Source organism: Bidens hawaiensis, unplaced genomic scaffold, assembly GCF_021521415.1.
Source record: "Bidens hawaiensis isolate Kalapana, Puna unplaced genomic scaffold, B.hawaiensis_p1.1 tig00008041_1, whole genome shotgun sequence".
In the NCBI taxonomy this organism is placed as follows: domain Eukaryota; kingdom Viridiplantae; phylum Streptophyta; class Magnoliopsida; order Asterales; family Asteraceae; genus Bidens; species Bidens hawaiensis.
In genome coordinates, this window is record NW_027491565.1 from 299,821 (window position 1) to 316,600 (window position 16,780).

At 33.5% G+C, this 16,780-nt stretch overlaps 1 pseudogene; it reads right to left on the reverse strand.

Moving 5' to 3' along the window:
- Positions 1 to 1,068: 1,068 nt before the first annotated feature.
- Positions 1,069 to 1,920, reverse strand: LOC143636716 (wall-associated receptor kinase-like 2 pseudogene; annotated as a pseudogene).
- Positions 1,921 to 16,780: the final 14,860 nt, after the last annotated feature.

Consider the following 16,780-nt stretch of genomic DNA (forward strand, 5'->3'; position numbering starts at 1 on the left):
AAGCTTTCATGGTCATAAAGATTATACTGCATTAACTATTTTTGATCTTAAGTCAAAATTACCATTCATTGCTATGAATGATACTAACAACAGCCAAGAGTGACTGAGTGAGGGAAAAGAGTGTATACAACATATGAACATAGGCAGAAGATACCGTGCAAATCCATTAAAGATTAATTAGTTGTGGTAGCAGGAGAAGATTAACAAACAGGACCAAACCTTCGATTCGATTCGATTCCACCAAGTATCATATTCTGTCACAGCTTTTTGAGCGAGTAAATTCATTCGCCACTACAAATGAGAGTAATGAAAGCATCGACTAGCCGTTGTCGATTGTATATTTTTATAGTAATTATTAACATCAAAATTCAGTGTTGAACAAGAACTTTTATTAAGTTTGTCGGCCTTTATACAGACCCTCAAGCACATAACAAACCATCAACCCCACAATCTCCATCATGAGAACAAGGAAGTTAATTTACTCCAACACATGTGCCATGAGGATACTAACAAGCTCTGATGGCACCTCACGTATAACGAAAGCTAAACGACTATCAACTTTCTAGTAAACTTTTAGATTGATTCCAAATGTGAGAAAGCTTATTATCATGTAGCAAAGCTGTTTCAAACATTACTAATGACCTTTCATTTACAAGCTAGCTACTCTAGTAACAACGCACTAAGTTGAGTACGTATTGACATAGAGTTAACTTAGAACCGATTACGTTTAATCAGATACTTAAATTTGGTCAAAGTGATCAACTCTATAGAACATCTAAAAAAAAGTAAATTTAATTAACAAGGTTTTATAATGATAATTTCTGTAAGTTATGAACCGCTGTTTTATTTTTCACTTCACGTTGCCACTAGTACGCATACGAGTTCCCATTCGAGTTATTAATTAGTCCCTGATTAACGGGTTACAACTTGATGCACTTCACTTCAGATAATAGATCTAATTAATACTACGGATTCTCTTCTTTGTACAAGGACCAAAAGTATTAAAGTACGCATATATTACAATTTGTTAGTTGTGAGTTCATGTTCTATAATGCATTTGTAAGGAACTTATACTAATCCTAATTTGTCCAATTCTGCAACTACCTCTTCCATGCTTGGTCTTTTTATGCTATTCGTTTTCATGCATCTCTTGGCAAGCTTAGCTACAAGAAATACGTCGTCCACCATAGCCTCTTGCACAACTAGTTTGTCCAAAATTTCAACAAACCGATTATGCTTAATCAAATACTTAAATCTTGGCACCAAGCCTTCACCCGAGTCACTTAAAGAAGTAGGCCGTTTCCTGGTTAATAGTTCGGTGAGGACCACGCCAAAGGAATAGACATCACTTTTTGCCGTAAGTTTTCCTGACTGGTAATACTCAGGATCTAAGTATCCAAATGTGCCATCAACTTGTGTAGTTACATGACTTCTGTTAAGAGGTACTAACCTTGAAAGTCCAAAATCAGCTACTACTGCTTTGTAGTTATTATCTAATAATATGTTTCCTGGCTTAATATCTCTATGAATTATCGCTGGTGATGCATAAGAATGCAGATAGGCTAGTGCTCCCGCAACGTCCCTAGCGATTCGTATACGATCTTTCCATGAATATGTCGAAAGTCCAGGTGCCCGGTCATGAAGATGCTGTGAGAGCGTGTCATTCTCCAAATACTCATATACCAATAAGGGGACTTGATATTCCAAGCAACAACCTAACAATTTCACTATATTTCGATGGTTTATTTGTGCAAGGATTAACACTTCATTCACAAATCGCGCTGCCTGGTCTACATCTACAATGTTCGATTTCTTTATGGCTACAACGATCCCGTCAGGTAAAAACCCTTTGTACACTGTACCTTGTCCTCCCTTGCCAAGGAATCTGCTTCTACTAAAATTTCCAGTTGCCTTTTCCATTTCTTCCGCGGTATAAATTTTTATTGTCATGATACATGATTTATTAGCAGATATATGTCGCTTCAAAAGATGTCCCCCATTTTTTTGAAAGAACATCTTATTGATGTTATTTTTTCTTATTCTGCTAAGCTTTATATATGCCCAGTAACAGATGGCACCAAAAGCTGAAAGACCAATTATGATGGCAAGAGTTAATGCACCTGCAATTAAACTTAGTAAGCACAATTTTTCAGCCAAAAAAGGTTGCAATAAGACACCAAGAGAGTCAATTAAATCCATACATTCATTTTCTTTATATTTTAAATAAAAAGGAACACAAATTACACAAAATATATATATATATATATATATATATATCCTTCTACAAGAAGAAATATCCGATGATCAAACACTTGTTAGACAATCGGGATCAAAGATCGTAGTACTTTGGAAGATCAAGGTATATATTGAATATGTATATACGAGTCAAGAAATCGGAAGCCAAATAATATACAGACACAATATATAAGGACATAGAGGTGATGACAAAAGGCCCGACAATGGCGCCATATGGTTACAAGAGCAATGACTACGGTGATAGGACTTGCGATTGTGGTTGCACAACGGAGAAATGGGGAAAACAAATTTATGTATATATATGTACAAGTGTCCTGGGGCAAGTTGAAGTGTGTAAATAAATAAAAGATCGAATTCTTAACACGTAGGGTTGTTGGGGAAGAGGGCCGACAACCAACCAATATTTTGTGGCAAAAGCGTGAAAGTAATAGGATATGAAGGGAGAGAAAAGAATTAGAACTCTTAAGGATTTGATACCATCTAAAACTAATGAACCCCCCCCCCCCCCCCCCAAGATATTTTGTGTTATTGGTAAATTGTTTATAAGAATATATAATGAATAATTGCAAAAGAAACTTAATTAAATCATATCTTCTAATGATCCTAACCGTGTAACATATAGTCTTAATTATCTAATGTATTCTCTTGACAAGTAGTCAAAACTTGAGGAAATTGGATGCTCATACCAGAGTGAAAACAATGTATATATAAAATGTACAATCTTGGAAAAATAAGAAAAAAAAAACAATGAGTTTTAACGCCGGTGCATGATTAATTAAATTAGCTTGGGTTTAAAACCTTAGACTAGCGTCCAATTTGTAGTTTCTTTCGTGGTAGAAATCGATAACGATGGATCCATGGTCATGGCGACGTACAACAACATCAACGATTGTGACGCACCACAACGGCAAAAGAAATAATAAATAACATGTAATCAATATACGTGTACAATGAGTCCCCCCTAAGACGAGTTAGAGAAGAAAATAAATAAGTCGTCACACAATTGGACGATGGGAAGAGGGTAGACGACCATGGTACGTTATAAGACCACGTGTAGCGGATGGAGCCCCTTTGTGGGCGTTGTGTGACATGTGGCGTCATGTCAGCATATGGTATTTTTTTGCTAAAAATGATGTAGTGGATGGAGCAATAACCAATCATTACCTTATTATTTTATTATTATTATTATTATTATTAATTATCAAGAAAAAAACAAATAAAAACTCAACAATCACATTCCCCCCTCTCCCCCATATGGCGCTTCCCACACAGCGCCCATAACCAAACTTCAACCCAAAGTGCCGGGGGTGGTGTTCCCGGGCGCTTTGAGGCTTTTTGGGTGGGCAAAACACCCCACTACACCCGGTCTAAAAGCGGTGGAGAAAGACAAAAAGAGAAAGAAAAGGTAGGTAATTCTTATGTAGAATAACAAACCTCAATTAAAGTATTGGGTAATCTAACCATTTTTAAAACTACAATAAAAATAATTACAAAGGAAACAAGTTCTAGTGATGCTTATAACAATAAACCTTAACTAATATAATCTATCTAATATTATTATGTGCACAAAAAATTTATATGTGATTATTTACCTAAAACTTTCGATTTGTGGCTCTGTGGGGATATGCACTTGTAGCTCCCGTGTGTATATTCACAAGTCAAGCCGTCTTCGCAATAATGATTTGATTGGTTTGGACAAAGGTTATTGTTAATACCTATTTGTTGATCGAAGAAAATATATAGAACGAGTGAGTTTATAAGAACATATTAATCAGAAAGCGTATCGGATATTACTTGAAAATTACCTTGACATCCATTGGGAAGGTAGGGGTTCCCTTTGTAACCTTGTACGCAACGACAGTTATATCCCAGGCCAATTGTCGAATCAATGCAACGACTGTTTATGCCACACAAGTTGTCTCCGGTTGTGATAGCTTGGTGGCATGTGGTAAGTGCTACAACCCAATCTAAGGCCATGGGAACATGTAAGGGCTTTGGTGCTTGTAATGATACTGGTTCCTCGGTAGGGATTAGTGCACTATTTTCGGAAATGAATGCGTAAACACATGAACCTTCTGTCATGTATTTGATTGAATAAGCATATGATGTAATTATACTTTCTTGGATACTAATTCGGCAGCAACCGTTCAAGCCATTACAACCACTGGCCGATACAATAGAAGGTCGTTTCTCGTTGCATAAGGATTTACATGTAAATGGTTTGTACCCATCAACCCCAAAATAAGCCTTGATGTTACATCCAACAGCCACGTAACTGTTACGATCTTGTGAAAAGAAAAAACGGCCGTCTAGGATCAAGGAAGCCCCTACTGATGCGTTCTCGTAAGCACAGACCATGGGAGATTTATCAATCACCCGTACCAAGGCCGTGGAAAATTCTAAAATCTGAAATTCTTTTCTATTTGCGAACCAAAGATAAGCATGATCTTGTGATGTTCCCCTGCAAAAGACTTCAAATGACTTTTGCAAATAACAACCTGTCCCTATGCCAAAAGGATATGGAATGGTTACGTTACCACACGTCTCCTGACATCCTGGCTTCGCTAGGGAGGCCTGAGACTCGTGTATTGTGAGTAAGAGTGAGATAACAAACACCGCAACTAACATCCACTTCGGTGGCATTCTAACAAGAGGGATGTTAGTTGAATGATAATATAATCCGGTATTCAATTTAGCCTAGCTTACATATATTGCTTGCCACCTTTTTTTTATGATATGTTCTAAGCAGCCTTGTTTGTTTATCCAGAGTATCATAGTAATGTGCTCCGAGTATGCTCATCATTGGAACCTAGTTTTGAGTATCATTAGTTCATTTGTTATCTTTTAGTTGTTTTTCAATATTTAATATTAAAAAATATTGCTATGTTTTTTTTACCATGTTAAATTAACTCCGGGCTTGAAACGTGTTTTGTTTTATAAACGAAGTAAACTAGGGGTATTGTATCGCGCTAGGATCTTAACGAGTTTAAATAGATAACATAATAGCATTCACATTCAGTTCTCTACCGTATATTCATATTTCATATATATCATATAATTACACTAAAAATCACTACAGTTTCTCTCTACTTTTCAATTAAATAATATACTTTTATTCTATTATACATTATCATTTCTTTCTCATTTACTCACAACCACTTATAACTATACCATATAATTTACAAATTTCTCTCACATATTTTTAAGAAATAGGCTGAGAATGCTCTAACACATATTTTGTAATTGTATCAAAGGTATCAATTCTAGCTTTAAATCCACATCTAAAATTTTATGATACAGTTTTGAGGAGTGTCGTCTAAATCACTGGTTATATGTCAAATAAGAGGTGTTTTTTTTTTTGGAATATTGAATATTCTTATCGATGTTTAGTAGAAAAATTATTTTTTCTAAAGGATCGAGTTGTTGATTGAACACGAATTCAGATTATCGATTTGAGGGGGTGTTAAATTTCTACATTTATTAATTAATTTCATAATCTTTTATTTATCTCACTTAGGCCTTGGTTTATTTTGCATATGGCCTTTGTGGACGTTCGGCGTCCTTAGCTTCTTGGACCGGAAATGAGTGTTCTGCTGCTCTCTCTGCATATGCAAAGGAGTCTACCGGTCTATCTATGGAAGGAGTGTGTGTCTCAGTTTGGGAAAGGAGCGTCCCTTAGCGTCGTTGCTACCTATAAAAGGGACGGCTCCTTCTAAGGCTTTTAAATCAACCGAGCATCTCCCCTTCATCTTGTCTAGAATTGTCTAGGCCGGGTTTATATACCCAATATTTGTTCTTGATTAAATTGTTTGTGTTCTTGTTAAATTAAATTGTTCTTGAGTTCCCGTTTGCAATTGAGAATAAACTGATACCATATTTGTGACATATGAGTACAATGAGAATAATTACAAAGTAAACATATATAATCATGATCAATTCATGTTGTCGAGTGATGATAACTATATAACAATAAACTCTAACTAGCTAACATATTGTATCTAGCTAGTAGTATTATGGTGCTTACCATGCTAGTATTATGGGCTGGCATGCATATTTATAACTCGCAAGACATGGCCACACAGAAGGAAGTAAGAGATCATTTACCTGATACATTTGATTTATGGCGATGAAGTGTATCGAAACCTCTTCTCAATAATGATTTGATTACTTCGGACAATCGTAAGTATCTATTTCTTGGTTGAAGAAAATACGAGTGAGTTTATATACGAACAAAACATTTGATTCACGGACACCACAACTAGCATCAACTTTGGTAGCATTCTCAGCATGTACTTTGATTGATAAAAAATGCATAGAAATAAATAGTTGAATGATCAATTGATCCGTAGTAAATATTAGGAGAAAAAGAATCTCACTCGTTCGGCTTATGCTTACTTTTATTTGATATGTTCTAGGTAACGTTTAATTGTTTATTAAAATAGTGTAACATAGGAATGTGCTCCAGATGTGATATTGTGTTGCGTCTTTTTGCGTTATTAAAAGATGCTATAACGTCGCATAACGCTAGGGGTAGGAATTGTTTCGGGTTAAATATTATGAACCAGCCGTGAATTTATTCGTATCTAAACTCTTGTTGGTGTACTGAGACGGCATACCTAGAGTCGGCTTCAGGTTTTCGACTTGAGTTGGATAGGATGCAACCATAATAGAGTGTGACGGCTCGATCCTAGCTAAAGCAGAGTCGGCCTTGCATGCCTATTCATGCTCCTCTATAGCTAGATCATGACACGTTTAACATTATGTTTGATGCCAAGCCATTCTTCATGCTATTTTGTGTCGGCTCAAACAAGCATGTTTAGTCGAATCTGCTTATGTGTCTAAATGTGATTAACCTTTTTTTAGATATACGAGCATTCCTAATAGGTCATTCTATATTATTGTGAGTAGGTTCTCTATATTATATAGAGTAGTTGTAAGTGGTTGTGAGTGGAGGAGTTTGAGAAACTTTTGTTTATGTGTAAATTTGGGAAACATTAGTTCACCTTCTATAACTTTTTGATGTTTTTTTAACGTGGTTGTGAGTGAAAGAGGGGAAAAATAATGATAAACGTATAAAAATATTATTTAATAAAAAATGTAGTATTTTTTAATATAATTACAGAGATCGAAATAGAGATACTATTAAGAATGCTCTAAATGAAGTTTGAAAAAAAAAAGATGAAGAAGAAACACTTTTTTTTTTGACTATTTTGGGAAAATTGTTAGTCAACATGACTATTTTGGAATGTTTTTTTTCCTTTATACATGTCACCATATATGTAGCTGCTTATCTAAATAAACCGAATTTACAACACTTGTCTGTCTCATAGCTAATATGGAAGACCAAGCTCGGTTGGGTTATCTAAACTTTGACACAATTAAAATTAGGGGCAACTTCATATAATAGTAACAAAGTTTCAAAAGTGTTCCAATTAGGTACTACCAGGATCCATGAAGTTCCTCCAATAAATCACACAACTCAAGTGTGTCATGTTTACTTGGGATACATAATAGACCTCCCTTCCTAAAGTAAACCAAAAGTTGATCATCAATACTTTGTATCTGTATATAGAGACCTTTGTAAGTAATTTTCTTAAAAGTATGTTCCAAATTATATTCTTCTAGAAAAACAAACTAAATTGATTTGTAAAGTCTAAATAATAAACCTTTTTCGTATTTGAACTTGTAATACTATTGTGTTTTCTAAGTAATACTCACAGTTAAACTGTACACATCTTTCATTACCAAATTACAAGAAATTAGAGACTTGAGTAACATTTAAAATTGACATATTTCAGAAAATTCAAAGTGTCGAAAACTTAAAACTTTCAAAAATTCAGAGTGTTAGAAACTAAACGCTTTTGAACGAGGTTGAGACCATTTAAAAGTTAATAACAGATGTTGAGTGTATTTGAAAGCTCTTTGTTGCCTTACACTTGATGTGCCTTGTCATAATACCTATTTATGAATCGAGAGTGCAAGCAAGAAAAACCACATGACATATATAAAAACTTACATTCTCTACTACATATAAGAAGGGGTGCATGATCATTGATCACTTATAAACTCGTAACACTATTAAAATGGCAATAATTATATTTAATCTATTTCACAAGGTAATAAGTACACAGTTTCTTAGAATTGAAAACAAAACAAAATATATTTAATCGGATAACACATAAGTCTTATTTTATACATCCTAAGGTAAACTAATAGTCTTCGTCCTTAGCACATTACCGGATTAAACCTGCAACACGCTTAAAATATATATTTTGTCAACACGTATGTTGTTGAGATTTCATAGCCCGGAATGCATATAATGTAAAAATGTGTGTCGATTCACAGTCATGAATGCAATATATTCAAACATAAATTAAATGGAATGCAACCACAAATAATGTCCCAACCTAGGGGAATGAAAAAGATACGACTATTCTCGACAACTAAAGTTGAAGGATATGTAGCGCAGCTACGTCCCGTCGTACCCTTTGTTTTGATGTTTGATGTACCAACTATAAAGCGATAAACACATTGCACATTATACACGTATAATCATCATAAACAATATGAAAGAATATTATTAACATGCATGGCATAATTTCAAATCGGTTTGTAAATAGTGGTCATGAAATAACGAGGAGCATGGAAACGTGTTACACCCCAAAACGTGTAAAAGATAAAAAGGGGTCTAGATCATTCGCATAGTTTTTTTAAGGTTGAAAGGTTGTCTACACGGAGGCGAAAGCAAAAACCGAAAGAGAATCCTTGTGCGAAATGATGCGGAACCTATAGTTTTTATTTGGATTTAGTTCGCTTAAGTCATTTCAAGTGAGGATCTTAAAACGTTTGTATCTAAAGCAATATTTATTAACCTTTTCGTTTATTCGAAAGTTAGGCGCTTAAGCAATATATTTTTATAAAATAATCTTTTCTTGATTATATCATTATAAACAAATTATAGTTATAACAAAAGGTCTATGATATTTAAGTTTTCAAAACTTGTTTGATTTTCTTGTGATAATAGAATGAACCATTCCATAATAAATAAAATTACTTCTAAATATGATATTTTCGTTCCTTTAGAAATACGTGTTTTTCCATTCCTTCAAGGAATGGAATCAACAAAAATAACAATAATAATAATAATAATTAAATAATATATTATGATTATTATATATTAGGATTAAAATTATTATATTATAATTATTATTACATAAAAAGTTGTTATATTATTATTATTAATTTTGTTATATTATCTTTATATTGGAATATTAGAATAAAACTATTATTTTATTAGAGTTATTATCGTATTATCATCATTATTATTATTTGACGAGTTAATTATGCGTGATTCAACATTTTTTGATTATTTTTACGATTCAACTTTTTTACAACGATAACAACAGCAGCAGAAACAACAACAAAGGGATGATCATTGCATTCCTACATTGTAACCAAACACAATTGTCCATTTCATTACCATGCCCATTTCATTCCCTCATCCATTTCATTACTATGCCCATTTCATTCATTCATTCATTCCATTACGACGTACCAAACAGCCCCTTAAGGTTTTAAACAAGATCATTCCTGAGTATATTGCTACCATACCAACTGGGAAGGTTCATACCATTAATTTTTTTACTTGCATAAACATTTTTAAAACCAAGTGTTCAATTTAAATTCTAAATAATCAACTAATTGAGTTTGAAAAGAAGTATAACAATAAATAACAAAATAAACTAAACTAAAGCTTATGAAGCAAAAATCTTGTACATCCGTCTGCTTCGATTTCGAAATCACAATAGCAAAACTAAAGAACTTTGATTAAAGCCATAGAGCTTTGAATGGAAGATTGAAAATGAGTCGAATACTGCATTAACTTACCTCAGTTGATGCTCGATGTGATACGTAACTCGCCGAAATTCAAACGCGTTGGCAGGGAATTAGTCGTTTTGGCAATGAAATTTTGAGTTTAATGCGCGCAGTAAAACACGGTATGGTGGCCGGATTTATCGCCGGAAAAACATAAACCAAGGGACTAGGGAGCAAGACGCGTGATCAAAAATCAAGTTTTATAAAATTTACAAATAGGTCTCTAAATTTAGAAGCATGGTCACAGTAATCTTAACTATGATTTTTAATAAAACACCCTTTAACTTTATTCCATTTTCATATTCCAACTAACGGATTCCAAATATATGACTAAACTTCTCAAGTTTCCGATAATGATCTGACGGTTTAATATGACATATATAGCATTAATTAATGAAATAGATCGTGGCTGATAAAATTAATAAATGCGGATTACAATAAAAAAAGAGTCGGGTTTTTGGGTTTGAAATTTAACGAATGTTACATTTTTCATTAAGAAAACACTTACATTTGCTATGTCTGCATGTCTGCATGAACTTCCGAAGGAGCAAGCACGAGCGTAGTGACTATACTAAGATCATTATCATTCCGAGCACTTACTTCATAGTATTGCATGGTATGTCGCACTATTTCAGCCACCATATGTGGTGGAACTTCTCTATCATTTACACGATTGATCTTGTTACCACATAGTACCATTGGAATACTAGCACCGTGTACCCTAAATTCAAACCAATAAGTAGATGTGAATATATGTTTAGGATGTGTGTGTGTGGAAGAAGAAGAAGAATAATTTATTTGAACCAACCTTAATAGTAATGATTTTAATCTTCTGCGACGAAGAACAGATCTCCTGTTTGTACATCAAACATTATGATAGCGCAAAGAGCACCATTCCTTCAATCATTAATGATAACAAATGCTAGCAAAGGAGAAAATGCGAAGAAATAGTTACTTATGAATGCCTAATCATTAATGAAACATAAGATTAATTCCCTTACATGCTTTGCTCATTCGGGTTCTCTCCAAAAATTTCATAACATGTAACATGAAATATACCCCAAGTTTGTGAAGAAGTTCATTTGAGTTATTGTATCTCCTTCAAATTCGGGTATGTTGTAGGGTCAACCCATTATATGCTGATAAAAGTGTGTACCTCAATGTTGGCACCAATGATAAAAGTGTGCATCTCAATGTTGGCACCAATATGACTGTGTTCCTCATCCTGTTCATCGTCACCTGCAGTCTCTTTGTCATCTGTGTCTTCTGCAGCATCCTCTTGTTCAATGACTGCAACCTCTTGACCTTGAACCCAAGCTCCATTTAAGATACGTCTTAAATCTCCATTACAACCGTTTTGATTTGATCCAATATTTGCAATCAGAGAAGTTTTGTTTAACTTCATGATTGTGCATACTTTATCAATCTCCATATCATACTCAAGCATAGAACTAACAGCCCCCAAATTTTCAATTACACATGTTATATTGGTAATGTGATTCCCATCATCTTTTTCATTAAAATGCAGTTTAATGTTGTTGCAATAATTTTTTGCATAGATTTGTAAGGACCATTTGCAACACTTCCAGGTCAAATGCAATTGTTATATGTCATAGTGGGAAGAAAGCAAAGTTAACTTCAACTATGGTATCATTATCCTTAAGTTTTGCAAAACAATTTTTGTTGCAATGATATGAGTATAGAAAACCAACATATGTTATAATTTGCACAAAATATTTTGTTCATCATTCTAGTTTTTCAAATCGAATACGAGATGTATGTATGCATGTATGTATATACGTATATACAAAATCGTAAAGCAATATTAAAGCAAATCATAACCCTACTGTAATCAGGTTATGATCGACTTCTAGATTCTAGCTACATTGTAGGTTAAGTGATATTGATGAGAGATATTGAGTAAATATATGAACACAATAAACATGCAAAGTCTAATATATTGATATTGTCTGCATTGTTATAATACAACTCTCTATTTAAAGAGACATAATTCCATCTACACAACTCGTACACTATTATGCGGGGCTTTTGTTCAGATCGTCTGAATTGTACTTTTGTTTATTAGTGTGTTGCTTGTGGGACCATCTGCCTTTTGTTCTGACTCTTGCAGCCTTTTAGACTTTTGATTTGACAAGTCATTTTCCTCCTTCTGCATGCTTTTAGACTTTCTGATTTGATAACGCTTTTAAGTTTTTATTTCCTTGTTACTATCTATGTCGTTGTCTACTAAATACGACATGTTTAAGCGATTCCCAGTGATGCGGTGGTGGACGAAGTTCATATATTTTGGGATCAGAATCCTTTGAAACTGAGGCTAACAAACCAATTCACCTTTTTTCTAAGGGTAAATTATATGTTTACCCGGCTTTGTTTAGGGTTTCCAACTATCGGACCCCCTTTCGTAAATTCCTTTGAGGGTTCTGATACTTTTTGAAGTTCATATTTCTCGATGTCACCTCGACCCTTGCTCGGGTTTTCTTTTAAGTGTCTATTTTATTATCCAAGTTCCATAACAAGTATTTTCCAAATAAATTGGTAACTGCAACTTAGGTTATTCTAGCATAGGTGTTTTTCATCATCATCTTAGTCAGTCGAATTAAATTGTCTTTCGCTTTATTTACTAGTTTCTAAATTAGGTTAATTTATTAGTTTAGTATTAGTAATTTAAAACCCCATATATAAATAAATAGTTGTTTCGGTTTGTCGACTCTAATTAGTTAATTTACGTAATCAAAAGAGTCTCGTGGGTTTGATATCTGGACTTACTTAGCTTTACTAGAGTCGATCGGTTCACTTGTCGGTCAGTAGTTTGATCGAGTTTTAGAGAGTATAGAATATTACTTAGTGTCTAGTGTCACACCCCGACCTACGATGAAAATGTCGGGGCGTGAGCTGATTGCTCACAACTCTCAATGTACTATCATGCAAAATTTAATATTGTAATATCTATTATTACAATTTAAATAATCTAACAATTTCCAAATTTCAAATTTCAAAGTACATAATTCATAAATAACATAAACAAAAACAAAATATAATTCAAGCTCTTGTTGTCTTCTATCTAACATGCAACCCTAATTTCTTCCAATGAACTTGATAATCATATCACACGATGACCTGGATATGCGTTAAAAATACAATAAAATTGTCAACATTAGGTTGAGTGAGTAAAACATCATATTTTTATGATTATATAATAATAAATAAAAGAGCAAACTATGTCAAGTAAGATAAGTAATTTAACCAAATGAGCAAGTAAATATGTTGCCGGTAAGCTTGATGCCAGATGAACTGGACGATGGCTAATTATAACACGACGGGCGTATGATCATACTAGTCTGAGAATATGTTGGACCTCTCCGAAATGTATTCAAGTAAAGTATATAAGCATATAACACGTTAGGCATAAATTGTTAAACACACATGACTAACAGTTGCAAGTTGAGTAATATATAGTATTAAAACGCATATGTCCCCAAAACAGTAAAACCGGGGGGGGGGGGGGGGGAGTGAGAAACTCACCTTGAGAAAATCTTGGAATAATAAGTGAAGATGCGTTAAAGGAACCAAAGCGGACGAACCTCACAAACTTAAAAGGGATAAAACGCTTAAGGACGAACGAGCAGTACTTCGACTATACGTAGGGTGTCGGGGTATGATTTAGCATCAAAATTTAATTATTTTTCCAACACGGTCATAACCCAGCTAATATTTTTGTCAACTTAATTTTATCTTCTTTGTTCTTCTTTTCATCATGGAATACGTGTTTAGCAAACAGATGAGATGCAAAACCTTCATCTTTTTTTCTCTCAGTCATATGAGGTGACAAAGAGGAAAGAATTGGAGAACGGAGAGAAGAGACTGGCGTTAATTCACAAAGGAACCCTAACGTCTATGTCGGTTACCTCGCCTGAAAGAATCCTAACCCTCTCTTTGTAGCTACTTTTAACCGGCGTGTCACGGCAGGGAGGCGATGGTAACTTGGTAGGTTTTGATTTGGCTTGTACCGTTAAATTTTTGTTTTTTACCTCAACTGAAAATGGAAAAGTAAAAAGGTTTTTTTGTGACTCGTAGAAGTCTAAAAGTTACGATAAAAATTAAAAGGCTAAAAGTGTAAAAGTTTTATGATCAAAATTGAAATGTTCAGTCTTATACCAAAAATGTAAAGTAAAAAAATTTTGGTGGCAAAATTTTTATTAAAATTTATGGTTGCAAAAGTTTAACGGGTGTCAACTTTTTAAGCTGCTTTTTAAATATATACACAAACACCCTAACTTCTAATTTTACATAGCTTACTAGAAGTTTGTTTTCATGTACATCAGACTACTCCCAATCTCACATAGATGGGTTTTAGTATTGTTTGGTCGGTGTTTTTCTAAAAGGAAAATCTAAAAGCATTTTACCCAAACAACCAAGAATTTCACATTTTTTAAATTATTTTCTTAAATTCTTTTTTAACTTATGTTGCTCTGTTGTTGGTTAGTTATATATTTTTTAAAATAAAACTTATCACGTTAAACCATATAAACTTATCTTGTTCAAATTTTTTTAAATAGAATATCAAAATTCATAACAATTATTTCTCTATTTATAATGTATAATATTGACATACTTTCATACTTATTCACAATTCTATGCTTCTAATAATTTTCAATATAATTAAAATAAATACTAAAATTTTTAATTTTATACATTAATAATTTATTAGTTTTGAATAAAATAATTTTATGATAATATTTGTAATAACTTTTATAGAATAAAAGATAACCATAAATCATACGTATTTAATAAAAAAAATAGTTTGGGTTGAGTTGTTAATGAGTGTGAAAATTGACTTTGGTTGGGTTGTATGTGTGGAGAAAGATAAATTTGTTTTTTAATTAAAAAAAGTTGGGTTAGATTAGATTGTGAATGAGAGTAATCTTGTATCCAACTTTAAACTTCATTCTTATAGGAATTTGTAAGCTACTACAAGTTTGTCTAAATTCTATTGATTTTTTTCCGGTTATAATATATATCCAACTTCAACCTAGTTTCTTAAAAAAACTATAGGGTGAAAAAAAATGCTCGAAAATCTCTCGATGTTCGATAAAAAATGCTCGGAAAATGCTTGTTCGATTTTGTCTTGGTTTGTAAATGAGTTGTTCGGCTCGATTTATAAACAAGCCAAGCACGAGCAAGCCCTCGCTTGGTTTGGTTCGGCTCGTGAGCATCCCAAATTCCCCCTCCATTGTTTGATCGTAATACCTTGACTTTAAAAGTCAGCCTCTTGTTTACAATCTTAAAATTTAAGTAGGGCTTCTGATTTCTCTTTCAAAAACGATACCCAAATGCAACGTGAGTAACCGTATATAAATGTTATCGATTTTTGTTTGACGACTCTGAAGACGTCAATGTGGACTAGTTTGAGAGGTTCTTTGGTCTTTTTGCTTTAACAATTAGAACTCTTGTTGGTCTACTGAGACGGCATACCTAGAGCCAACTTCGTTGGTGGCTTCATGTTTTCGACTTGAGTCAGCTAGGATAAAACCGAAACATAGACCGACGGCTCTATCTTACCCAAAGCAACACCAGTACCACTCTAGTTGAGGGATTTCTATTCATGTTTTTCTATAGCTTATAGATGGATCGTGATACGTTTCGCATTATGTTTGATGCCAAGTCATTTAATGTTATTTTGTGTCGGCTCAAAAGTAGTCTGATGAGTCGAATCTGATGATGTCTCTAAATGTGACGACCCCTTTTTAGATATGATTATTTTATAGAACAAAGAACTCTTTGACTATTTTAGGAAATTTATTGGTCAACATGGCTATTTTGAAATTTTTTTTACTTTTATGTAACATTTCACCATATTTGTAGCTACTTGTCTAAATAAACGACTTAAAAATGTCTCTCCTAACTAATATCTAGGGGTGTGTGTGGTACGGTTCGGTGCGGTTATTGACTAAAACCGAACCAAAAACCAAACTTTCGGTTTTATGATTTTTTAAACCGTTTGGTTTTTGGTTTTCAGGTTTGATTCGGGTTTGGATGCGGTTTTATCGGTTTTGCTAATCGAGCCAAAATATTTTGGGCAAAAAACACTTGACCCAAGATATTGAAATTGGACATGATTTTTTTTCTTTAAACTAATGATTATTAGAATATAGCCCAAATATTAAAAACTAAGAAAAGATACATTTGAAATCAAAAATCAAAACTAAATTACTACTATTATTAGTTACTAACCATACTAAATAAATGGTCGTTGGTAAATTTTGTTTTAATTGTACGGCTAAGCTATTATGGTTATTTCAATGTTTTGGTCATTTTGCTTCGGTTCGGTTCGGTTTTTTCAGTTCTTAACAAAATACAAAACCGAATCAAAACCAATATTTCGGTGTTTACTAAAGTTCAAAACCGAACCGTCGGTTTCTAATTCGGTTTGGTTTTTTCGGTTCCGTGTTTTTGGTTTTTATAGGTTTCGATTCGGTTTTTTCGTTTTTGTGCACACCCCTACTAATATGGAAGACCAAACATTGTTATCGCATGCTCGGTCGGGTCATCTAAACTTTGACACAATTAAAATTGCCCGAAAGAAAGTAGTCCATGGAGTTCCTCCCATAAATCACACAACTCAAGTGTG